The sequence below is a fragment of the Cnephaeus nilssonii genome (assembly GCF_951640355.1).
Source record: "Cnephaeus nilssonii genome assembly, chromosome: X".
NCBI classification, from domain to species: domain Eukaryota; kingdom Metazoa; phylum Chordata; class Mammalia; order Chiroptera; family Vespertilionidae; genus Cnephaeus; species Cnephaeus nilssonii.
In genome coordinates, this window is record NC_137071.1 from 131,674,796 (window position 1) to 131,701,480 (window position 26,685).

The following is a 26,685-nucleotide window of genomic DNA, read 5'->3' on the forward strand; positions in this document are numbered from 1 at the left end:
TGCTGGAGGAAATGTGATTGAAGTCGGTCTCTCTGGAGAGGATCTGCTTTACAGAATCAAAGGCTCCAAGCAAGAACGCTCAGAGCGTGCGGGGTCTTCGCAGCTGCAGGGTGAGTGCCTTGTGCGGGGCGGGCGGCCGTGGGAACAGCAGGCCTCCGGGCGAAACCCGCGCGGCTCGGCGATCGGAAGCAGCACCGGGGAAGATGAGAGTGAGAACAAAACCCCGTTTCAAGCAAATGGCCGGATTCTGACGGCGGCTGGGTCCCCGCGATCCTCGCCGCGTGGCTTCCGAATGCGAAACACACGATCCGCGAGAGCAGGCGGTTCATCCCATTTTTAATTGCACCTGGAAAGGGGCTTAATATCTCAGCCAATTTCTCCATCATCTTTTGCAAATCTTGGGCTGCTCGGGTCCCCGGGGGTTTGTGTAATAAAACGGGATGGTTAAAGGGCATGTTTCTGCATTAACGAATCTTTCCGCGCTGCCTGGGCCGCGCATTATGTAAATGTTTACTGTAATTAAGAGATGAAGTTGTCACGGAGCAGCATTTTGGTGGCTGGTGTGGGGCTCCCGCCGAGCTCCAGCCACGAACCGTCACCGACAAGGAAGAGGAGCGGGAGGAACCGGAGAGGAGAAGGCGGAGACGTGTGCGATCGGCGTGGCTCCCCCGGGACCGGGGCCTGGCTCGCCCGCAGACAGGAGCCGGCGCCGCTGAGTGAAGGCAGGTCTGGGCTCGGCCACGTTCACGTGCCTTCTGGCCGCCCTGCGGTGGGTCGGCCCCCGCGTCCTTCTGCCTGGGGCTTAGAGTAGGATTTCTCCCGCGGGGTCCCGAAGGCAGGAGGGCAGATGGGCCTGCCGGTCCCTGCTTGCTGTACGCGTGTGTCCAGAGGAGACGACAGTGGGGCATCCCAGCAGGAAAAAAGAAGCGAAGTCTAATTTTCCTACAGGGAAACGCATTTTTGAAAAACCAGCTTTATTGAGCTATAATTAACATACAATAAACTGCACATATTTAAACGATACAATTTGATCTGTTTGGACACATGCATCCACCCGTGAAGCCATCGCCGCCATAGGATTGTGAATGTATCCAGTGCCCCCCAAGGTTCCTCTGAGCCCTGGGAACCCCTCTGCCCACCTCCCCCCGCCCCCGCCCCCAGCCCCCCGCCGGCCGGCCGTTCCATCGTCACTGCAGGATGGTTGGCATTTTCTAGAGTTTCATGTGAGTGGAATCCGGCGGGGTGGGCTCCCTGCTCCTGTCACTCAGCACGATGGTTCCGAGGCTCATCCATGGCGTGTGCATCCGGCTTTGCTCCCTTTATTGCTCACCGTTTCATCGATGACGCACCGCGATCTGTTTGTCCAGTCATCCTTCGGTGGGCGTTTGGGTTGCTTCCAGGTTGGGGCTCTCACAAAGCTGCTCTGAATGTTCATGTACATACACATTCCCTCCTCTCGGCAAATACCCAGGCGTGATTATAGCCGGATCGTGTGGTGGGGATGTGTTTCACTTTATAAGAACCTGCGGAACCATTTTCCAAAGCCATGGCACCATCCCCCACGCCTGTGAGAGATGAGGGGTGTCCATCGTGCTCCCTCCTGGCCAACATTTTGCATTTTAGCTATTCCAGCAAGTGTGTGTGTGTGTGTGTGTGTGTGTGTGTGTGTTTTAATGAAAATTTATTTTTTAAATTCATCAGGTGGTTGTAGGCAGTGGGACCCGCACTAGGTGTCTGATCTGTGGGGTCAGACTAAACCTGGGTTCAGCCCTGGCTGGTGTGGCTCAGTGGATAGAGCATCAACCTGTGGACTGAAGGGTCCCGGGTTTGATTCCAGTCAAGGGCACATGCCTGGGTTGCTGGCTCGATCCCCAGTAGTGGGTATGCAGGAGGCAGCCAATCTATGATTCTCTCTCATCATTGATGTTTTTTTTTTTCTCTCTCTCTCGCTCTCCCTTCCTCTCTGAAATCAATAAAAAAATATTTTTTAAAAAAAAAGAAGAAAAAAAATTTGGTTAAACCTGGGTTCTGGCTGGGGAAGAATTCAGAGTTAGACACAATCTGTAAATGCACATTTAGTAGCCCTTGGAGCTTGGGAGTGAGGAAGCTGATGGCAAGGCCTGGGGCAGGGAGCGGGAGGAGGTGGGAAAAGGCAGGGGTGTGCTCCCGGGAGGGAGAGGGAGGGAGGGCGCACTGGGTCCTCCATCCTAAGGGTTTTAAGGCGGAGATTTTAGGGGAGGCCCCAGGGGGGATCTCAGTAGAATATGCAGCAGCTTCCCAGGTGTGGCCTCTCAGGACTGTGGTCTCCTCTGATTGGCGGCACCAGGGCCGTGCGGGGGGCATTATTCCAGGCACCTTGTCCTGAGGGCAGCCCTGGCTGCTTTTGCTGCTTCTCTGGGCCTGGAGCTGAAATACAACTGAGGCCTGGGGGTCATCTCTAGGGAGGAAGGGTCAGAGTTACACTTAAGACTTCTGCGTTTTACTAAAAGTAAATTATCTATAATAATAAAAGTGTAATGTGCTAATTAGACCAGATGTCCTTCCGGAGGACATTCCGGACGGAATGTGAGGGCTGGGGCGACAGCCGGAGCTGCTGCCTTTGCCCTTGGAGCCCCTTGCACGAATTTCGTGCACCAGGCCTCTAGTTTCTTAATAAAATACTATAAAACATTTTATAGGGAGAAGATTCCCTTGAAATTAAGTCATCTGTTACTTATATCCCTCCAAATGGCTTTTCCAAGCAAGTCAGGGGCCCAGCTCTGGTAATGGGCCCTTTAAGAAAGCCTGGGAGTAGCTGGGAGCAGGTGAGGCTGGGCCTGGGAGGTGCGCTTTGCTTCTAGTGGCGGGAGGCGAGCCAGGACCCAGGCTGGTGCCAGGGCAGGTGAGTCATCCAGGTTCCCGGATCCTGGAAAACTGTGCCCTGGGCCTTGTTGCCAGGCTGCTCTTTGAAGTCGCAGAGATGAAAGCTTGGCAGGCTGTGGCCACTCCCCTCCCGCAGCTGGAGGTGGCAGCCCACTCAGCTGGGAGGGCAGAGGGCGAGGCCACTGCTCCGGGCCGGGTGGGGTGGGTGGGGTGGGTGTGCGGATGGATCTCTTTCTGCTCACCCTGTGGAGGCAAACCCCAGCCCCCGTGCCTTCCGCAGGCCTCTGCTGGAGGGTGGCTGGCCATTTCTGAAGGAGCTTTCAAACCTCAGTGCACCTGGGTCAGGGGTTCCCCAGACAGGCCTGTGCTCCCCGCTACCCATGTTGTCGGTGGTCATGAGGTCAGAGGGGCCGTCTGGGTTGAGTGGCAGGGACAGTGTGTGGGGCAGCCCTGTGCAATGGACTGTGGGTGCCTCCCCCCCCCCCCCCCCCATGCTGCCTGTGTCTCCCTGGTTGAGAAACAAGTTGTGTTGATACGTAACAATGAGTTGATTGCTGAAGTGGTAGGTATGCCTGTTCTTTCTTTCTTCTTTCTTTCTTTCTTTCTTTCTTTCTTTCTTTCTTTCTTTCTTTCTTTTTCTTTCTTTCTTCTTTCTTCTTTCTTTCTTTCTTTCTTTTTCTTTCTTTCTTTCTTTCTTTCTTTCTTTCTTTCTTTCTTTCTCTCTCTCTCTGCCTTTTTTTTTTAAATATATCTTTATTGATTTCAGAGAGGAAGGGAGAGGGAGAGAGAGACAGAAACATCAGTGATGAGAGAGAATCATTGATTAGCTGCCTTCTGCATGCCCCACACTGGGGATCGAGCCCACAACCCAGGCATGTGCCCCGACCAGGAATCAAAGCGTGACCTTCTGGCCCTAGCCAGTGTGGCTTAGTGGATAGAGCGTCGGCCTGCGGACTGAAGGGTCCTGAGTTCGATTCTGGCCAAGGGCATGGACCTTGGTTGCGGGCACATCCCCAGTGGGGGGTGTGCAGGAGGCAGCTGATCAATGTTTCTCTCTCATCGATGTTTCTAACTCTCGATCCCTCTCCCTTCCTCTCTGTAAAAAATCAATAAAATATGTATTTAAAAACAAAACAAAAACGTGACCTTCTGGTCCATGCTCAACCATTGAGCCACAACAGCCGGGCCGCCTGCTCTTTCAATGCCTGCACTTCACCTTGGGGCTCCTGCAGCCCCTCACGGCCTGTGGGTGGCTCCCACACCTCCCCGGGGCTGATGGGGAAACACGGCGGAATATCCACACGGCCAGAGCCCTTCCCTGCCTTAAAGGTGCCTCGCCTCATTTCTAAACTTTCTGGCATTTGAACAGGGTATTCAAGACGTTTAAAGAGCAGGGCTGATTTCGGAAGCAATAAAATCATCTCTCAGTCTTATTGAATTTTAATTTTCATTTGTTCGAATCCGCTGTACACCCGGTATTTCAGGCGAAGAAACTGCCGCTGGCCGAGCCGCGGCGGCAGGAGATGGAGGCGCTGCGCTTGGCGTGACCCATGCGGGTCCGGTGACGGCGGGGGAGGGAGCCGCAGTTTTCTGCCATTAAATATTAACACTGGGCATTAATAATGAAGGCTGACAGCTCCCTCTGCGTGTTGCTGAGCGTCTCTCTGCAGCCCGCAGAGCCAGCAGGCCCGGCCCTTGCCCGCCTGAGCCATGCGGCCTGAGCCCCTGCTCTCTGAGGTTGCGTGTGTGTGTGTGTGTGTGTGTGTGTGTGTGTGTAAGAAAAACAGCCCCCAGATGCCACCCGGAGGCAGGATCGCTCCCGCCCCGCTCACCCTCCTCCCTGGAGGCGGGAAAGCGTGGTGAAAGGGAAAGCGGGTGGTGGTGGGGAGGCGGATGCGGGATGGAACAGAAGTGGGGGCTGGAGGAGGGAGGTGCTGGCTTAAAGAGACAGGGGGCAGGCCCCTGGAGGCCGGATGCGTGGCCGCGGCTCCCTGGGAGGCTCAGGTACAGCCAGCACTCCGCAGCGGGCCCCACTCCGGCGCCTTCTGGCTTTGTTATAAGCTGAGCAGCGTCTCCCTCTCCTGGGTCAGGAGGCCTCGGACTGGTTAAGGGGGTGGCAGCGTCTGGGCCACGCAGACTTGGGCCACAGGAGCCCTGACCTCATGGCCCCTCACCTGGCAGGGCCACCCCAGCTTCCCCGCAGGCCCAGGGTCGCAGCCGCGCTGGCTGCCCGGCCTGCTTAGCGCTGGTGACTTGTGGACAAAGGAACGTCAAGGCAGCCCTTGAACTTGCGTCCAGCAGCTCGGCTGGCCGGAGCCCTATAGGAGGTGGGAAATGAAACGTACAAGGACTCAAATGTGACATTGCCCCTCGTTTCCCACACTCCGCTTCTGCATGATCACGTGTTCACTTGGCTTTGACCCAACCATGTCCTCCTGTGTATACCTTTTCTCCTTCCCCTCCTGCCCTCCCCCAAGGGGTGATGGCAGAGGGTGGAGGAGAAAAACAGAAGACGAGCAGAGCCCAGCCAGAGCGGCTCAGTGAGAGTCAACCTAGGACCCAGGAGGTCAGGGTTTGATTCCCAGTCAGGGCACAGGCCCGGGCTGCAGGCTAAGTCCACGGTGGGGGGCGTGCAGGAGGCAGCCAATCAATGACTCTCTCTCACCATGGATGCGTCTATCTCTCGCTCCCTCTCCCTCCCTCGCTGAAGTCAATACAAATATATTTTTTTAAAAAATAGGAAGACGAGTAGAGAACTAGATGGGTGTTGGAATCTGCATTCTTGGGGGACCCAGTCCACTGTGAAGTGGAGGCCAGAGTGTTAGGCGAATGAAAAGGTGTGTAAGCTGAGGAAGAGGCTCATGCACTCTGAGGACCACAGCTACTTTCTCTGAGGACGGAGGTCAGACCCAGGAAGCCTCCGGTGACTCTAAGAGCACAGGGCCCTCAGTGGGGTGTTGAGGCCCCGGCCAGGATCCCTCCTTCGCTGCCTCCTCTTCCCTCTCAGTGGCCCCAGCAGCGTTTGTCTGACTTGAACCTGAGACTGGACAAGGCAGCTGAAATGAAAGGGGCGGTGGGGCCGGAAGGCTCCTGCAATGGTGGGAATTAATTGGGCTTGTGGCCACCTCCCGCCTCTCACTGAGGTGCTCCACAGACTTCCATTACTCAGGCCTCCGGTGCCTCCGGGGGGTGGGGTGGGGTGGGGTGGGGTTGAGCAGGTGTCTGGTTCCAGGGCCCTGTCTTTCCTGTATCAGAGCAGAGCGGGAGGGGTTCAGGGAACGCTGGGCAGATGCGATTCCTTTGTCAGGCGAGATGGTGGGATGTCTATGGAGACATACTTGGTCAGTGTTCCCCAGCGGAAGTGTCATTCCCAGAGTCCTCTGTGAGGCGCTACAGCCAGGCCCACCCAGGGTGACCACCCGCTGGCTTTGGCATCAGACTGGAGACTACCGCCTTGTCGGTGGCCGCTCACCAAGGCAGTGCGAACATGGGGTGCTGAGTGCTTCCTCAGGTGGAAAGCCAGGCAGGAGAAAGAAAAGGTTATTTTCCTAAGCAGAAAAGTTAATGAGTAATGGTTTCTGGAATTTCTCCTTGGAGAATATAGCCTCGTCAGCTCTAGGCTTCTGCCTTCTGAATAATTGTTCTCAGTAATAATACAGAACGTGTTCATAATAATACATCCTTCTGTGTGTTCAAGAAAGTAGCAATTTATTCCAGGACCAAAGGAAAAAAAAAGGTTGCCTTTATTCATCTTGATGCCCCCACCCCAGGTATCAAGCAGTGAGGTGGCTAATTAATAAGCTCAGGCATTTTGGAGGTCTTTAATGAGCACCTATAGTATACCCATAAGTGTGTGTGTGTGTGGGGGGGGGAAGTGCAATGAGGGAGACATAAAAAAGAAGCCAGAGAGCTGAGAATATTTATAGGAAGATAAGCCCTAAATACATGCTGAACTTGCTTTTCTTAAGTGCATTTTTGAGAAAGATACGGTGGATTGACAGTCAGCATCCATTTTAACCTGTTAGCGAAATTTCTCAGACTCCCTTGCAGCTAGTTTTCCAGGTATGATGAGATTCAACCAATGAGACATTCTTGTGTGAAACTTGACTTTAGGTCTCAGGAAAAGAGGGAGAGGGGGGTGCGTTTTGCTGATATGGATCATGATTGAGGCTGCATGGTTCTCAAGCTGTCAGCGGTGGCTTCCAATTATATAATGGCTCCCTGATCAGCACAGCTCAGTTCTGTGGTGTGGTCTTGGGGGACGCTCCTGAAAGCACAGCATTGAGTGTGTCTCTTCAGCCCTCCAAATAATCCTATTAGCCTCTTAATACCCCACAAGGAATCCCTTTTTGTTTAAACCAGCTGAAGTGAATTCTCTTCTATGTCACTGACCCCTGACAATATAGCTCTGCTCACTCACGCTTCCACTCCCACTGCCTTTGATTTCTACCCCGCACGCCTCCACCCCACCCCATCCCATCTGAGCTCATCTTTCTTAGATAGGTAACTCCTACTCACTCTTCACAACTCAGTTCAGATGTCATCTCCATGAAAGTTTCCTTGCTATGTATGCCGCCTCCCCATTCTTCGTGCCTCATAGCGCTCAGTGTGTCCCTTCACAGCACTCTTCACATTGGATCGGCCTCGCACTGGCCACCATCTTTTTCTTTGCCTTTCTTCTCCACCAGACTGTGAGCTGCTTGAAGGTAAGGAGTGCGTTTTTTCTTGGTGCAGTTCTTTGCACATAGTAGGTGCTCAATATAACTTTCCTACTGGATAAGAAAACAACCCATGGCAAACAGTCAAATGAGAAACAGTGTGGTTCAGACCTGAGCTCGGGAAAGGCAGAGCGAATGGCAACATCATCAAGGAGAAGAAATGAATAATCCCGAGCCTGGAAAGCCCCCTTTCTGGGCCTGGTTTGCTCATTATCAGGTGAGGGGTGGGACTTCATTGGTTTCCTGCTGTGCGTTCCTCTGAACATTACTTCCTTACGGTGTGACTTGAGAGACCTGGGTCCTGTGAGCAGCTGAGTTTGGGAAATGTTGGTTCAGCAAAGTCAAAAAGATCTTTCTGCTGCAGAACTTCCCTTCAATGTGCTAATGTGCGTGGCGACTCTCCTCGGGAGAGTTTTAGGCGCAGTGTGGTATCAGCGGTCTTTGTTTCAACAACGCTGCAGAACCCGGAGAGCCTGGGCATGGCGGGTGTATTGCTCCTGTGCCTACAACCAGCTGGGGTCGGCTGGGCGCGCTCACGTGTCTGCCCATGGCCGGCTTGAAGTGCATCTAAGCTGGGATGATGACCACAGGTCTGCTCTGTCCCACCCGTGTCTCATCCTCCAGCGGGCTCCCTGGGCCTGCTTCCCTCGGGTCATCTGGTATCTTGTTGGCCAGCTGGCCCAGGGCCGGACAAGTCCCCCTGCCTGGGAGAGGGCCCTGCAAAGCTCCATGGGAAAGGGAGTGGACTCCTGGAGGGTCACCAGGAAGTGGGGTCACTAAGCCACTCTACACAGTGTTTCCCAGAGTCACTGACTAAGGAACCCCTTGATAAATCCAACTGGCTCTCTTAGCACACACTTTGGGGAACACTAGATGAGCAGCCCTTAAAGTCTGGAAGTTCTGCTGCTCTGATTCTGTACCCCGAGTGGCTCCGTCCGGGAAGGGGTGGCTAGCAAGTCTGGGCCAAGCCGATGGGGTGGGATTTGCCCAGAGGTGGTGAAGGCGTGACCGGAGGCAGGTCCTTCCATCCCACACTCCATCAGGAAGGCCGCCTCAGAGAAGCCCCCCGCCAGCTGCTCCCATGATGCAGCTCTTCTTCACCCCCACCTCTCCTCACCCCGGTCTCTTGTCCAACTGTCCTCGCTGCCGGAAGCACAGCTTCCCGGAGAGGCGTCGCTCTAGGAACAGCCGCGGCCGGAGATGCCCTTTTCCTGTGCTCTGCGAGCCAGGAAGGCACCTCGGAGGCTGGAGGGGCGGCCTTCCCCGCCGGGCACGGTGCCTGGGCCTTCCGCTGGCTCCAGGCTCAGGGCCAAGTTCCTGCCGTGGCAGCCAGGAGACAGGGCTCTGAGGGTTGAGGTTACTCTCGTTCCTGTGCTGCCCACCTACCTCCCAGGTTGGGGGCGCTCTCTGCCTGCCCCCCTCTGCCCTCCAGCTGAGCTGAGCACCTTTTCAGCAGTGACAACCGGAACCCTGGCAGGATGCGGGTGCCCTGAGCACTCCCCAGCACCTCTGTGTTTCTTTTAAATACATTTGTATTGATGTCAGAGAGGAAGGGAGAGGGAGAGAGAGAAACATCCATGATGAGAGAGAATCATGGACCGGCTGCCTCCTGCACGCCTCACACTGGGGATGGAGCCCGTAACCCCGGGCATGTGCCCTTGACTGGAATCGAAACAGGCCCTCTCAGTCTGCAAGCCGACGCTCTATCCACTGAGCCACACCGGCCAGGGCTTCCTCTGTCTCTTTCAGGCTGAATCCATCCAGCAGCCCCGCCTGCCTCCCGCTGGGCGCTGGGCGGTGGAAATGCTTCCTGTTTATGCCTCCCCCGTCTGGGGACCCCACATCTCAGGGAGGTGGAGTTTCGGACCTGACACCCGGGACTGCTCCGGTTTATCAAAGCCCACCGACCCCTTGTAAACGCCCCGTGGCTTTGGGGGTGGTGGCTGGCTGCTTGGTCCGGTAGGGCACATAAATTGGGCCTCGTTAAGGAAACCTGCAGGGATTGGGGGGGGGGGGGGATGAAGGTGATCAGGTTACAAAAGCACACCGGCCTCCACCCCTCACTGCAGGCCTGGGGCACACAAAAGGCCCGGGGCCTGGGGGAGTCGGTGGGGGTGGGGCTGAGGCCGGGCCGGCCAGTTTCCAGGAGGCCTGACCAGGCCCCACCCCGGGACACTCAGTGCTTGAAGCAGCTCGGAAGGGCGGGGGCCCAGGTTACCCCCCCCACACACTGCTTTCCCTCTCTGGGTGGAGAGCACCTGGAAATGTGTTGCTGCGATTTTATCAGAAATAAATGCAGTGAAATTTATGCATAAAACATACTGAAAGGAAACGCAGGGCTGTATCACCAGGGGAAAATCCTTAGCTTGCAATTATAGGTAATTTACATTTCTTTTTTATTCTTTTTTGGTAATTTCCAAATTTCCCACAGTGGCTACAAGATATTGTTAAATCAGGGAAAAAAAGTGACAGAGAAAAGAATAGAGGAGTGGTACATTCACGTTTTTTGAGAGATAATTGTTCTGTAATGCTTCACTGTATATTCAATAGACTCACAGTTTAGTAAAACAAAAAGTATAAAAGATGGAAAGACATAAAATTATTATCAGTGTTTATGTCTAGAAATATGGTTGATTTTCTTCTTTTTTTTTTTTTTTTTACATTTTCTAAAGGAATGTATTAATTTTTCCCCCTATTGATTTTTAGATAGTGGAAGGGAGAGAGGGAAGGGTGGAAGGGAGAGAAAGAGAGAGAGAGAGAGAGAGAGAGAGAGAGAGAGAGAGAGAGGGAGGGACATGGATGTGAGAGAGACACATCAATCAATTGCCTCCTCATGAGCCCTGGTGGAGGGGCGGGATTGAACTCAGTCTGCAGGTTGACGCTCTATCCACTGAGCCAAACCGGCCAGGGCACCCTCCAAACCCAGGTACATGCCCCCTTGACCAGGAATCCAACCCTTGACCCTTAGGTGTGCGGGCCGAGGCTCTTAACACTGAGAAACACTGCCCGGGCAGGAATGTATAATTTTTTTAAAAATTAGGAAAAAGTAATTGAAAGTGGATGTATTTTTATTTCTACCTTTCATTCCTCAATAAATATGCATTGGGCATCTACCAGGAAAGAGACAGTGATTGGCACTGGGGCTCCACAGAAAAAGCCAACAGACCCAGCGCCTGGGCTCCCGGAACTGACAGCCTAAGGGAGCCGCAGCCACCAGGTGACCTGGGAGCGTATAAACTTGCCATCTGCCAGGTGGCCACAGCACTGGGGCATCTGAGAGGGTATAAGGGCCCTGACCTGGTCTGAGGCCTCTGAGAAGTCTGTTCCAAGAAGACACATGTGAGCTGAGTGGGAAGAGGAAGATGGGGCGGACTGAGGCCTGGAGAACTACCCAGAGGCGGTGCATCCCACCCTGAGCGGGTCGTAGAGCCCTTTTCGGTTTATGGCTTTATCATTGAGATGCCACCAACATTTTTTTAAGGAAACGTAGGGCGATAAGTTGTACATTTATTTTATTTTATTTAAAAAAAATATTTGTATTGATGTCAGAGAGGAAGGGAGAGGAGAGAGAGATAGAAACCTCAATGAGGAGAGAGAATCATGGATCGGCTGCCTCCTGCACGTCCCCCACTGGGGATCGAGCCCGAAACCCGGCCTGTGCCCTGACTGGGACTCGAACCCTGACCTCCTGGGTCCTAGGTCAGCGCTCAACCACTGAGCCACACCGGCCGGGCAACAAATTCTACGTTTAAAAGTAACTACAGGAGAACAGTTGGGAAAAAGGGAGACAGAAAACACAGAGACGGGTTAGGAGCCCAGGAGGCCTGGGCCATGGTGGGGCGGGAGCCTGAGGGAGTGTGTGAGTGTGTGTGATGTTCATTAATCACGTGGCTACAAAACGCAGTGTGCTGCAGCCTCATCATTTGCTTCCTGACTTTTGGGGACACATTAAGTACCATCTCGCGCCTCCCCTGAGAAGGCGTTCGCAGGACATCTCCCATGTGACTCCGGCTGCCGCCTCCCCCCACCCTCTGGTCTTTCTCAGCATCGATGGCGCCCTGAGCCTTCCCTCTCCCTCCCGGCCCCCGGCTCGGTGGCATCTGCCTTCTGTGGGCGTCCGGGCTGTCTGCTTAGAGCAGGGGTCCTCTGATCCCTCTCTGGCCAGGCAGCCTGCATGCGTGTAGGCGGAATAACCATTCCGTTCTGCACGCAGGAATACGGCTGCTCCCCACATGTCCACAGTGCCGCTGCGAGGAGGAAATACGGTATCTCCGAGCCTCGCAGAATCCCCAGTTGCTTGATGTCAGGCGGTGTTGTTCTGAGCAGATCTAAAACTGCCGCGGGGAGGGAACTCTCTGGCCCTCAGAAGACGTGGGCCTCGTGTACGAGGCTGGGAAGCGGCGCTCGGAGGGCTGACCCCTTTGCATCGGGGACCCTGATGTTTCTGTGGGCCTGCGTGTCAGCTTAGCCGGCAGCTCTGATGTGGGCGGTGTGTTCAGAGATGCCAGCTGCTTCTCTGTGACCGGGGCCACTTCTGCCACCGCCCAGCACCTTCCAATGCCCCAGGCTCCTGGCTGACATGGGCAGGTCTGGGATGCTGCGCCAGGGCACCGGGGCAGGCTTCACAAGCCCCCTGTGGGGTCCAGGTCTCTGCTGGTGAGCCGGGCTTGGAGGAGAGGAGAGGATGGAATCGGATTCAAGGATGCTCACCCGTGTCTCTCCCACTTTCTTTTCTTTAACATTTTTATTGATTTCAGAGAGAGAGGAAGGGAGAGGGAGAGAGAGAAACATCAATGATGAGAGAGAATCATAGATCAGCTGCCTCCTGCACGCCCCCTACTAGGGATCAAGCCCGCAACCTGGGCCTGTGCCCTGACTGGGAATTGAACCATGATCCCCTGGCTCATAGGTCGATGCTCAACCCCTGAGCCACGCTGCCGGGCAGTCGCTCCCACTTTCCAGCCTAACCGGCGGCGGGGGACTCTGGTGTAGGGTTTAGAGCAATCGCAGTGACTCATGCAGGCGGGGATACACATGGGATCCCAGGCTCTGTCTGGAATATTTTCTTCCACAAAATGAAGTTGGGCAAACATGTATCAAATCCCTGTTGGTTCTGTGCTCGATGTTTTGGCCTGTCTGTCATGGCAGACCCCGGGTGCTGTCTGTACACACTGCCTTCTTCCTTGTTTTCCTTTGTTAGAGAGGCTGGAGAGCCAAAATGAGTGGTCTCCCAGGCTCCCTTGCAGCTGGTGGTGCCATGTGACCTAGTTCTGGCCGATTGGATATAAGAAGAAGCTTTAAAATACACACACACACACACACACACACACACACACACACACACACACACATATTGATTTCAGAGAGGAAGGGAGGGAGAGAAAGCGATAGAAGCATCAATGATGACAGAGAATCACTGATCGGCTGCTTCCTGCACGCCCCTCACTGGGGATCTAGGCTGCAACCCCGGGCATGCGCCCTGACCAGGAATCAAACCATGACTCTCAACCACTGAGCCATGCTGGCAGGGCTGTAAGAAGAAGCTTTTGATCAAGGGCCACCTCGGCTGGCATGCCCCTTTAGTCCTCTGTCCTTCCCGCTCCTCCATGCTAGCTGCATGCGGACTTGATGCCTGGAGGTACAGCAGCTGCGCTGTGTGATTTTTCAGGACAGAAGCCACATGCTGAGGATGCTGGAGAAGACAGAAGAAACCTGGTCTTTGGAGACACCCTTGGGCTGCCACACTAGTCCTAAAGAGCCATCCTCCATCTTCTTCGTTTCTTTTTGTACTGAGCAAACAATCCCTTGCTTGGTTAAGCCATGCTTGTTGGGTTTTCCATAACTTACTGAATGTGAATTTAGATGACACACAGGATTTGATCCTCAGAACAACTCCATGGGGTAGAATGGACCTCTGTGTTACAGAAAAGGAGACGGAGGCTCAGAGTTTTCAAATAATCAAGGTCAGGTAACTAGTGAATTGCAGAGTTCGAGTTGGAATGCAGGACTCTCTCCAAGGCCTTTCTGTACCGCCTCCTTCCGTTCAGTAAAGACCCCACCACACCAGCCGGTTTGTCACGATCACAAACATGCTCTCTGTTTTGGGTTGAACTGTGCCCCTCTCCCACTTCATATGGTAAAGCCCTAACCTCCAATGTCTTGGAATGTGACCTTATTTGGAAATGAGGTCTTTATAAAGATAATCAAGTTCAAGGGGGGTCATTAGGGTGGTCCCCAATCCAATCCAACTGGTATCCTGGTAAGAAGGGGCCATTTGGACGCAGACACACACAGAGGGAAGATGATGTAAAGAGACACAGGGAGAAGAAGGCCATCTACAAGCCCAGGAGAGAGGCCTGGACAGATCCTCCCTCACAGCCCTCAGAAAGAACCAACCCTGCTGACACCTTGACCTTGGACTTCCTTCCCGCCTCCAGACCGGGAGACAATACATTTCTGTTGTTTAAGCCGCGCAGTCTGCAGCGCCTTGTTACCGCAGCCCAAGGAAACCAATCTGTCATCCGAGGTGGATTTCTCTTGTTCTTATTGATCCTCCCTCCTGCCTTGTGTGTCAGCTATTGTAATCATGCTGTGTAACAAGCAACCCCCAGAATCCACGGCATAGAGCCGCGAGCATTGATTCCTGGTCCCGCACCTGCTGGTCAGCAGGTTTGACTCTAGGCCGCGGGCCGGATTCAGGTCTGCTCCGTGTGCCTCACAGCCTCACTGACCATCAGGGGCCAAGCTCAGCCACACCAGCACATTTTAGGCCTTTGCTTGCATTAGAATCTGCTAACACCTCATTGGCCAAACTAGGTCACATGGTCCAACATCAGTGCAGGGAGGGGGAGGGGCAGCAGTATACTCTGACTCTTAGAGGGAGAGGGAAGGGGTGAGTAGCTACTAAATTATACTACTAGCTCAACTGCTCTCCCTTAGAGGTGCTCTGGCCTTGGAATGAACCCAGGACTCCCCTGTGTTCCCAGGGCTAACCATTGTCCTGGCTTTGAACTTCGTGTCAATGAAATCTACAACGTGTGTCCTTTCGTCTCTGGCTTCTTTTGCCCAACACGAGGCTCCTGAAAGCTTCAGTGCTGCTGCAGAGTTTGCTCATTTTCGTTGCTGGCTGCTCTCCTGAGAGCCACTGGCGTTGCTTCCAAGTGGGTCAGTCAGTGTGCACTCTGAGCTCAGGGGGTGGCTCTCTTGGGAGCCCCGTGAAGGCTTCCTAGAGGAGGTGACAAAGCTGAGCTCTGAAGGACGGGGCGTATGGCAGTGAGAAGGGGGTTGTGTATTCCACACTGGAGAGTTCAGAGGGTGTGAAGGGACATTGGAGCCAGCCAGGGTGCTCCTGTTGGAGCTGGAGTGTGTGTGTATGAGTGTGTGTGTGTATGAGTGTGTGTGTGTGTGAGTGTGTATGAGTGTGAGTGTGTGTGAGTGTGTGTGAGTGTGTGTGAGTGTGTGCTAGTGTGTATGAGTGTGTGTGTGAGTGCGAACGTGTGTGTGTGAATGTGTGAGTGTATATGAGTGTGTGTGTGCGAGTGTGTGTGAGTTTGTGTGCGAGTGTGTGCAAGTATGTGTGAGTGTATATGAGTGTGTGTGTGAGTGTGTGCGCGAGTGTGTGACTGTGTGTGCAAGTGTGTGTATGTGTGTGTGCGAGTGTGTGTATGTGTGTGCGTGCGAGTGTGTGTATATGTGTGTGTGCATGCGAGTGTGTGTGTGAGTGTGTGCAAGTGTGTGAGTGTGTGTATGTGTGTGTATGTGAGTGTGTGTATGTGTGAGTGTGTGTATGTGTGTATATGAGTGTGTGTATGTGTGAGTGTGTGTATGTGAGTGTGTGTATGTGAGTGTGTGTGTATGTGAGTGTGTGTATGTGTGTGTGTGAGTGTGTGAATGTGTGAGCGAGTGTGTGAGTGTGTGTGTGTAGGTGAGTTTGTGTGTGAGTGTGTGTGTGAGTGTGTGAGTGTGTGTGTGTGTGTGAGTGTGTGAATGTGTGTGTGAGTGTGTGTATGTGTGTATGTGAGTGTGTGTGTGTGTGAGTGTGTGTGTGTGAGTGTGTGTATGTGTGTGTGTGTGAGTGTGAATGTGCGAGTGTGTGTGTGTGTATGTGTGTGTGAGTGTGAATGTGCGAGTGTGTGTGAGTGTGTGTATGTGTGTGAGAGTGTGTGTATGTGTGTGTGAGTGTGTGTGTGAATGTGTGTGTGTGTGTGAGTGTGTGTATGTGTGTGTGTGAGTGTGTGTATGTGTGTGTGTGAGTGTGTGTGTGAGTGTGTGTGAGTGTGTGTGTGTGAGTGTGTGTATGTGTGTGTGAGTGTGTGTGTGTGTGTGAGTGTGTGTATGTGTGTGAGTGTGTGTGTGTGAGTGTGTGTATGTGTGTGTGTGTGTGAGTGTGAATGTGCGAGTGTGTGTGAGTGTGTGTATGTGTGTGTGAGTGTGTGTATGTGTGTGTGTGAGTGTGTGTGAGTGTGTGTATGTGTGTGTGAGTGTGTGTATGTGTGTGTGTGAGTGTGTGTGAGCGCGCACACTGGGAGAGTGCAGGTGGAAGGTGGTGTGCGGGGCGGCCCGGGAGCTGGAATACACAGACAAGTCTGAGCTCGCTCCTGAGGGTTCGGAAAGCCCCGGGAATCGTTTTAAGCTGATATTAAATGACAAGATCAGATGAGCTTTTCGCGAAAGGTCACTCCTTACAGACGGAGTGTTTTTCCCACCGGCGCAGGGATCCAGGGGGCGCCGGGAGCAGGGCCTCGCGTGCGCCCTGGGCCCCGCTGCCCTCTCGGGCCTTCATTAAGCTGCAGACGCGCCTCCGTTCCTGCAGGAAGGTCGGCGTCCAGGTCTGGAAGCTCACAGGCCCGGCCTCCGGGGGGCTGGCCGGGCTGAAGTTCGTCTCTCAGTTTCACGGAAGCAGAGAGGAGAGGCTACGGACAGAGGTCTCCCCTGGACAATAGTCCTCTGCGTGTTAACGCTCCCCGCTGCGCACTGAAGTCTTTGCTCTCTGGGACTCGCTGCCACGCACCCCGGGGCTGGGTGGGAGCGGGCAGGGTTGCTGCAGCTGGTGATGGGTTCTGAGAATTTTGCATGTGTTTGAAATTCTCCACAGTAAAAAGTTTAACAAGACATCACACCCACCTCAATAAAAGCATGGTCTCCCCTTCTCCGTCTTTCCTTTCAAAAAACCCATCGTGTTGGGCACATTCCGTCCCAATAACTTTAAAAGCAATATCTTTTGACCATAATGTCAGGATAACAGCAAGATTATTAGCAACTCACACAGGACGTAAAAGCAGTAATCTTGTTTTTCAACTTATTGTAGCGACTTAATGGTCACATATTTTATCCCGAAGTGTGGAAAATGAATATTGAAAGTGTACACCTCCGCACAAAGCTATTATTTTTAACATTCGACTTTATGGACGTCATGAAAGCGCGGAAGTGCTGACTTTCATAAGGCAAGCAGGGAGGCGAGGCTTGATTGTTTTGGAGGGTTTAGAAAAACACCAACGTCGCCTTTCATACCCAGCTGAGGGCGGCGGGGCTCCCTGAGACGGAGAGTTCGGGGTCCCGAGGACAGAGAATGGCAGAGCTCCAGGGCCACAGTGGCCAGGCCTCCGAGCCTGGTTTTGGATGCAGACACGGAGCCACGCACAGACAGAGCCTCTTGTGGATGCCCAGAGGCTGGGGGAAGAGGTGAGGCGGAAGCTGGACAATAAAACGCAGCCAGCCCTGGCCGGTGTGGCTCAGTGGATAGAGTGTGGCCCTCAGACGGAAGGGTCTTGGGTTCAGTTGTGGTCAAGGGCACGTACCTCGGTTGCAGGCTCAATCCCGGCCTTGGTGGGAGCGTGTGCGGCAGGCAACCCATCGATGTGTCTCTCTCACGTCGATGTTTCTCTCTCTCTCTGTCTCTCCCTCTCCCTTCCACTCTCTCTAAAAACCAACGGGAAAATAGCCTCTGGTGAGGATTAACCAACAAAAACCAAAGACAAGAATAAAACAAAACAAAAAATCGCAGCCAGCCAAGGCCACGAGGTTGACTGCCCGGCCCGGTGGGCTCCATCGCTGGGCGGAGGTTTGTAGAAGCCACCGCCAGGGCCTTCCCTGGCCTGCAGCTGCCTCTCCCACAGGCCGGGGCGGGGGGGGGGGGGGGGAGCCCAGAGATCCTAGGGCGGATGTGAGGGCAGGCCCAGTGCAGGGGGCCTGGGAGCAGAGGAGCCTAGAGGGCTAGAAGCTCATGGGGCCCATAAAGACTTGGGACTCCTTGGCCCTGTTTCCTCCGCGCCTGCTCTCCCTCTGTCAGCACGCCTGCCTCACGTGAGCCCTGGCCACAGTGGTTCCCACGGGAAGGCGCTCACTGCCCCAGCGTCCCGGTCTTCAGAGCGCTCACCTCCCTTCCTCAGTCACCCTGCGTGGGAGCACAGCGCCCTGGTCGCCCTGGAGCTCGAAGCCCAGCCCTCCTGTGGCTCCCCACGTCCCTCAGATAAACGCTCACGTCCCTACTCTGATGGACAGGGCCTCCTTATCTCCTCGGCCTCGTGTCTGCACCCCAGGTCCCTCCCTGCCTCCTGCGGCAGCACTGGCCTGAGTGGGCTTTTGTTTAGTGTCTGTCTTCCCTCGTTCAAGGACAAGGTCTAAGCAGGTAGGGACTTTTCATCTGCTCCATTCACTGCTCCATCCCCAGAGCTCAAAAGAGTGCCCGGCACATGGAGGCACAGGGTGAATACTGGTTGAGTGAGTGAGTGAGTGAATGAATGAATGAATGAATGAACACACTCACTCTGGCACCTTTGGGCCCTTGCTCTTCAATGGGGCCCCTTCCCATAGGTTCAAATCTACCTTGTCCCTGAGCGAGTCTTCCCCTGCCTTCCCTCTCCGCTCTCTGCCGGACCCCGCTGTGTTCCCGGTCCCCATATTGTGACCTCCATCACGTCGTGTGCCAGTCATATCCTCACTTCATCTCCTTGGCGGCTGCTGCCCACGCTCCTGTGTGCCCCCTCCCCGGGTCCCTGTGCGCCCCCTGCTATGGCTCGGCCCTCTTACAGGCCGGAGCGTCCTCTGCCTCCTGCTCTCGTCTCTGGGTGCTCTCTCCCTTCAGAGGCCTCCATCAATCTCCTCAATCCAAAATCAATGAGGAAAAGCCCCACAGCCAAGTGCATGGATTAGTTAAAGGAAAAAAGCAATAAAAAGTCCAGCTCCTCAAGCTCCTTTCCAGGTCAGCTTCTCGCTCTTCCTGACTCTATTGGGAAGAGATACCCTGGTCTCACCCTGTTCCTGCCCTCCAGTCTCCCACCTGTATCTCCCTTTAGCTGAACTTAGATAGAGGCCAGTCGCAGAGCAGCCTGGGAGATGTAGTTCCCCGCTACACTGAGCAGACCTAGCGAAGGGCAGGGGATGGATCTGAGAGGAGACCAATAATATACACAGTCCCTGGCCAAGAAGCCTCGTGTAGCTCTCCTGTCCCCACCGAATCAACTCCAAGCCCCTCAGGCTTTGCTCTGGGTCCTCTCTGTCCACTGCGCTGGCCTTATCTGCCGTTGCCCCAGAACGTGGGTGATGTGGGGACCCCTCTGCTAGCGTCTGCCACCTCTGTCCCCTTCTCTACTCAGTGTCCTCTGCCCAGAAGTCTTTCCCTTCCCGCAGTGCTCAGGGGAGGTGCCTCCTCCTCCACGAAGCCCTCTTGCCCATCCCTTCCAGCCTCAAACACGCAAATAAATGTTCTGTTTTCCGTCCCCGGCACTTCCTGCATTTGTGCCTGGCCTCGTTTCTGCCTGCATCATAGTTATCAGCGGGCTTGTCTCAGCGCCCCCATTACACTGCAGGCTCCTTAAAGCCTCGTTCCAAACGAAGCCGCCGAAGCCCCCAGCACACAGCACCCTGCACCCCGGAAGGGCGCCCTGCCTTTTAGTTTAATGAATGAACAAAGAAATAGCAGGCGACACCCCAGCAGGTAGCGGTGCCTAGTCAACGCAGGTGAATTAATTTGGACTTTTCAGCAACGCACGCCTTGGGGGAGGGGCTGTGACAAGGCCCGGGAGAAGCGAGCTGGGGAGCCGTTCAGGGCGGGGAGCAGATGTCCACATTTGCCTTATTACTTCAGCTATTGTTCCCGGCTTTTTCTCTGGGAGAGAAAAGAATCCGCCCATGTTTTCATGTTGTTCTCATTGAAATACACCCACAGGCTTTGAAACGAACCCACTGGTGAAGTGCAAGGAGGGGGAGGGTGGCGGGTTTGTTTCTTCGCCGGGATTCTGTGCGGCGGCTCCCAGGGATGGGAGCACGTGGTGGGAGCACCGCCGTGGGTGAACCCAGGTGTGTGTGTGTGTGTGTGTGTGTGTGTGTGTAGGGGGGAGGCCTGGGCACCGAAGCATGGAAAATGTCTGTAAATTCACGTTGGTAGGAAGCCCTGTTCAAGGGCTTACCTTTTCCAGGCTGGCAGGGAGTTGCAGGCAGAGAGAAGCGATGCCATTCGAAGCTGGGCACAGGGCAGAGGTGACTTGGGCGTGGGGACCCCGATTAGCCTGTTTCTTCATGAATTCATTTGTTCATTCAGACATTTAATGAGCGGGAATTAAGAATCCACCAGAATGATTCGATTTTGGAGCTGGAGTCAGTTTAAACCCCATATCTGGAAAATGAAGGTTCAGAGAGGTTAAGTGACTTGCTCAAAGGTGCACAGCCGGTTAGCAGTGGCTTCTGCTTTCCAGTCCTGAGCTCCTAGGGTCTGTGGGGGCTTCCCTGCCTTCAGAGGTGTCCCAGGCCCGTGGACATCGGGGTGCAGGGCCACGTGGAGAGTGGGTCTCCATAGGCCGCTGCCCCCCCTGGCTGGCCGGGGCAGCCTTGCCTGGCCCACTTTGTATCAGGTTGGGGGCTTCCCAGCAGGTGTAGAAATGACCCTCTGAGCAGAACTGGTCAGACCCCTCGCACTTGACCCTTCCCCATCACCCCACCCCGCGTGCAGCAGGGATCTCTGACCGGTAACTCACAGACCGCTCCACTCTCTGTGTTTATGGAGCTGCGTCAGCGCGGGTGTGGACAGGAGCGGCCTGCGCTGTCCAAACAAACCCGGGGCTCCCGCCCGCTCCGGCTCCCGCTCCCTCTGAGAGCTCAGCGGCTGAATGCAGGGCTTCGGCCTTTGGTTCCCAGAGTGAGGGTCCCCTGAGCTGTTTCTTCCTTTCCTCCTCCTCCTTCTTCTTGTTTTAAATATATTTTTTATTGATTTCAGGGGAAGGGAGAGGGAGAGGGAGAGAGAAACATCCATGATGAGAGAGAATCACTGATCGGCTGCCTCCTGCACACCCCACTGGGGATCAAGGCTGCAACCCAGACCTGTGCCCTGAGCGGAATCAAACCCGTGACCCTTCAGTCCCCAGGCCGACACCTATCCACTGAGCCGAAGCGGCTAGGGGCTTCCTCCCCCCTCCCCCCCGCCCCCCCCCCCCCCCCCCCCCCAGTTTCTCTTCATCACCAAGGGCCAAAGAAGAGACCTGGCGGCAAAAGAACGCAAGCGGATTTGACCTGCGAGGAACCGCGGGGCCAGGCCCATTTTAGTCAAACGAAGGCCGGTGGCTTCTTTCGCAGGCGGTGCCCCAAGCAACGCACCTCGGCTCTCCCCTCCTGGATGCGTGTTTGAAAAACGTGGCTGAAGTCTGCCCTTTCAACCAGCTTTGCGAATGACACAGGAATGACACTATTTTTAGGTCACACCCCCCGCAGAAGTTGACATTTGAAGGCTCGCCTATGTGCGAAAGCATGCAGAAGGAAACGCGTGGTTCCTGCCTTTGCCCAGCGACAATAAACAGGAGCGGCGCTCGCTTATTCGCGCTCCTTCCTCCCCGCTTGCATCCGCGTCGCCCCTGCTCGGAGGTGCAGTTCTCCAGCGGGCACTCCTGGCGGATGTCACCTGAAGGCCGCCCTTCGGGGGCTGTCCCCGCAAATAAAAGCAGGTCGTTAGGCGAGAAGCGTCTTTGTTCCCTTAACTACGGCGGTTTCTCCCTCCGCACAGCGCGCTCTATATAAAGCCATAACCATTCAGAGTCGCACGTAGACTATATAAAGGCGCTGCCTGGAGATGAAAGATGTCTTTAACCCCTTCCTCTCGGGCGTCGGTGGCAGCTGCGACAGCCCAGTTCCGAGCGTGCCAAGTTGTGCTGGGGGGCTGGGGAGAGAAGAGGGGGAGGTGTGAGTGAACAGCAAGGTGGAGGCAGCCCCCCCAATCCTCCCCTCCCCTCCCCGCCTCAGATTAGAGCTGCGGGGACTCTCCCCGGGCTGGGGTGACAGGACAGAAGGAAGCTCAGGGGGCGCAGGGCCCGGGTGGCAGTGCCTCCTGAGGATCAATGGTATTGGATTTGGAGTGACCGTCAATGTGGCTTTTCTATTAAGACAAGCGCAGGGCTGTGTGAGAGGTCTCAATGTCACAGCTGAACGCGGCCTAAGAAATGCCCAGCCCGTATGCTCAGTGGTTAGGGCATCAGCCCCGGGAACCAAGGAGTTGTGGGTTTGATTCCCGGTCAAGGGCGCAGACCTGGCATGTAGGAGGCAACCAATTGATGTGTCCCTCTCACACTGATGTTTCTCTCCTTCTCTCTCTCTCCCCCCTTTCCCTCCCTCCCTTCCACTCTCTCTAAAAATCAGTGGGAAAAATACTCTCGGGTGAGGATTAACAAACAACAAACAAACACAAAAAGGTACCCACAGTGTGCCATGCGGGGTGGAGGCTCCACCAGCTGTTTCCTGCCCACCCCCTTCTCACCTGGCCAGCTGGTGACCCCTGACCCTGACCCCTCTCCTCGCTCACTGTGCATGGTCACGTGACCCATGAAAGCGGATTCCAGAAGCAGCGTGGCTTAGCTCAGGAATGGCCACACAGGTCACGCAGAACTGGGCAGAGCAGAGTGCTGCGGGCTGTGCGCGGGGGCCCGGGGTGCGGAGACTGTGGAGTTGGTACAACTGCGCCTCAGATGGCTAATAGCCCAGGGCATATTGTGGCTGTATACTTTTCTTGATTTCAGAGAGGAAGGGAGAGGGAGAGAGACAGGAACATCCATGATGAGAGAGAATCATGGACCAGCTGCCTCCTGCACTCCCCACACTGGGGATGGAGCCTGCAACCCGGGCCTGTGCCCTGACCGGGAATGGAACCCTGACCCCCTGGTTCCTAGATCAAGGCTCAACCACTGAGCCACACTGGCCGGGCATGACTGATCTGTGCACATCTGGGCGTCCACCGTGCTCTCAGCACCCTGGCTGGGCTCTCACAGGACAAAGGCTGGTAAACTGCGTGGTGGGGACACGGAGCCCCACCAGGGGCTGGGCTCAGGCTGAATGGCTTCTAGGCCAGCAGCCGCCACGGGGATGTCAGCTCAGAGTTGGGGCGCGTGAGTCCCAGAGTTTCCCATGAGCAGGCAGGCCTGGTCCTATAAGGAAGAAGCTGGTATTCTCATCTTACAGAGGAGGAAACTGAGGCTCAGAGAGGTTGAGCAACTCGCCTGAAATCACACAGCTAGTAAGTAGCAGAGCCAGACCTTGAAGCCCAGCCACGTCCCTTGCCCTAAACCCCTGGTCGGCAAACGGCGGCTCGCGAGCCACATGCGGCTCTTTGGCCCCTGGAGTGTGGCTCTTCCACAAAATACCACGGCCTGGGCGAGTTTATTTTGAAGAAGTGGCATTAGAAGAAGTTTAAGTTTAAAAAATTTGGCTCTCAGAAGAAATTTCAATCGTTGTCCTGTTGATATTCGGCTCTGTTGGCTAATGAGTTTGCCAAACACGGCCCTAAACCATTTCTACATAGTGTTTAGCGTATCACGCAGGGCAGGGCTTCTTAAACTTTGTCACCAAAGGGCTCTGACTGCCTCCTGAGGGCCTCAAGTTAAAGCTCAAAGCGGCGCCTCGGCGAGCTGGGCACATGAATTGTACACAAGATGCCTATATAATTTTATTAACCCACGTCACTGCAATAAATTCAATAAAAGATAAATTTACAAAAGAATATGCGTGGTTTTGGAGGAGGGCAGTAATGCTGTGGGCATACATGCTGCGTGTTTCCCGTTGGTTATGTCATGGAATCATCTCAACTGCCCCGTGGGAAAGTAGCAGTGGTCCCATTGTACAGGTGAGAACACGGAAGCTCAGAACGGCTAGACCTCTGCTCCAGGTTACACAAGAGGCTCGGTTGTTGGGGCACCAAATCTGTTTTTTCACCAACAGCAGGCTGCTGCTGCTTGGACATAAAGCAGCTAGGTCCAGGTCCTGGCCTTGCTTCTGACTGATGGCATCACCTTTGGCGAGCCGACCCTCTGGGGGCGAGTTTTCTTTGTGAAATGGCCCATGTCCCATTCCTTGCAGCACGAGGTGCTGTCAGTCACGGTGGCCCCCTCTCCTGTGGCAACAGGAATGGAGCATGTGTCCCTGGCCTGGCCAATCAGAGTGCCCTAGCCCCCCCCCCCCCCCACAGTGATTAGTTAAATGGGCATGTGATTCCAGCCAGGCCAATTGAACTCCTCCTCAGGGCGTGCCAGAGCCACGGGGAGGCCCCTCTCCCTTCCTGCCGGGGGTGCTGAGCCAGGGAGGCAGAGCTCTGGGTCCACTTCAGCCCCTGGATCCAGCCATGCCTGAAGCCATTCCTCTCCCCGCGCTCCCCCGTTCCAAGAGGCAGTAAATTCCCGTTCTCGTCAGCTAATCTGGCCTGGGCTTGTGTTGTTTCCAGCTTTGTGGGGCAGTGGAGCGTGGCTTCTCTGTGTGGGGACTCAACGTAGCAGGTGCTACGGCCTGAGGAGTTCTCTGCCTTTAGGACCATGCTTGGCCCGCATGTGTGTGTGCGCATGCGCACGTGCACCCACATGCACATGCAGGGTGGGGTGGGGGAGGCGGTTGTAAAATGTCAAAGAATTCATGGCTCGGGAGTGACCGTCTTCCAATGAGGGACAGAGATGGGTGGATACACACTCCAGCTCCCTGTCCCTTGAGAGGACAATCTCGAGGCGTCTTCTACACAGTCGCTGTGCGGGTCCCCGGCCAAACTGAGCCCCAGTCATCCAGAGGGGGGACCTGCTCAGGGAAGCAGCCTTCGTCGCCTCTCCTCCCTGCCCTGTCGCCTTCCCCGCACTCATGGTTCCTGGGCTCCCCCCTCAGATAAGCTACCTGCACCCGAAGCCTTATTTCAGGGTCTGCTTTTGGGGAAGAAGGTCTAAAACTTGTACAGCAATATGTGGGGTTTTGATTTTCTGGAGTGGACAGATCTGGAGACACTTATCCTAACTGGAAAGTCTGAATTTGCAAGGTCCCCAGCCTTAGCAGTTTTGTGAATTGAACATTGCCCACACTGGACGCGTGCGCAAGTGGGGCTGAGACAGCAGGACCGGGCTGACAGATGTCCAAGACGCCAGGAAGTTGATGGGACAGATGAGGTTAGAGCATCGGGGCCATCTGGGGGCCTCAATTTGGAACTTTGAGGGGTCCCCGAATTCCCCTGGAGCCCAGGGTCCAGAAGTGTCTGGAGAGACAGGAGCTGGGAGCACTCAGATCGCCGAGCGATGGCCTGGTTCCCAGCCCTGGTTTTGTTTGCCTTTCCCTCTGCCTTTGTCCTCTCGCCCCGTTTATTTACGTGTAAATGCATCCTGCGTCTCTGCCTCCCTGAGTGGGGGAGAGCTGGTGATGGCCTGGGTCCCACCTCTCCCCCCCCCCCCCCCAAGAGGCCCTGGCTCCTCAGCTCCGTGAGTCTTCCCTTGCCCCAAGGTGGCCTGCGGCTGTGGGAGTGTTTGGCTGGTGCAGCTCTGCCTCAGGTCCGCCTCCTCCCCTCCTCCCCAGGGGGGCCTCGGCTCCCCCGCTGTTCACCCCGTCACTCCTGCAGTGCTTGGCATATGGGAAACGAGGCCTAAGTGTTTGCTGCTATTATCATTCCGGATCCTGGGGAACCCCGAGGACTGAGAAGGGCTCACAGTTTATTACGATGATTATGTTAAAGGAGCGCCTAGCAGCCATTTCTGCACAGGGGCCACTCACGCAAAGTGCACTTAACCTGTGGAGCCAGTCTAAGGACTTGGGTTGCAGCCTCCAAAGACAAAATAAAATAAAATTTAGTTAGAGAAGTCCCCAGCGGTGCTTGCTTTGGGTGCCTTTTCTCAGTCTCCGAGGCTCTGCCTGAAGGTTTTCCCCTGGACCAGGTCCCGAAGTGTGCATCTGGGAGAGCAGTGGTGTGTCCTTAACCTATTGCTTTGGGCCCGATGCAGATGGCCACCGCGGAAGTCAGCGCTGTCATTAGCCTCGTTGTACAAATGAGGAATGGAGACACAGAGAGGTCATGCAACTTGTGCAAGGTCAGCTAGGAAGTGACTGAGCCAAGATTTGAACTCAGGCAGCCTCACTCTAGCTTCCCGGCTCCTCTGAACTGTTTTTGTACTTCTCACTCCCAGGTCTTCGAACACCCTTCCCCCACCCCGGGCAGCCCGAGGCCTTCTTGGTGACGAGGCAATGGTGGGGGACAGGTCACACGGCCTGGTGGCTCTCAGGCTGGCCACGCCCCTCCCGCTCTGGGGTGGAGGGGACCTTTGTTTTGGAAAGGCGGCCCGGAGCCTCCTGCAGGCTCTGGGTGGGCTAGGTAAGGGTGGGGGCGGGGTCTGGAAGCCAAGTTGCTCCTCCGGTTGGGCTGCCTTGCCTGGCGGGGGGCCTGGCCCTATTAGAATGCCTTCATCCTGACTCCCACCGGAAGTTCCTCGTTCCTGCATAATTACATTAAGCTTTTATGATGGGGATCTGGGCTGCTAGCTGCATTATTTTGCTGGGGCGGCTGCATTCCTGGGTCTGGGTTTACCTTCTCTCTCTCTCTCTCTCTCTCTCTCTCTCTCTCTCTCTCTGCCTTGGAATGCGGGTCGTGGACAAGTCCCCCTGCCAAGCCCAAGCTGTGGGGTCCCCTGGCAGCACTCTGGGGGCAGATAAAGAGCCAGGAGTCCACCCGAAATGTCCTGAATCCCGGGGTCAGGAAGGTGGAAGCCTGGGTCTGAAAAATGGCCTGAGCCTTCACCAGCTGCCATCTGCTTGCTGGGGCCTCGAGGGCCCAGGAGGACGTGGGGGTCACTGGCTTCTTAGCCTGGGCACCCCATCCAGGGGCCCCCTGCACTTTGCT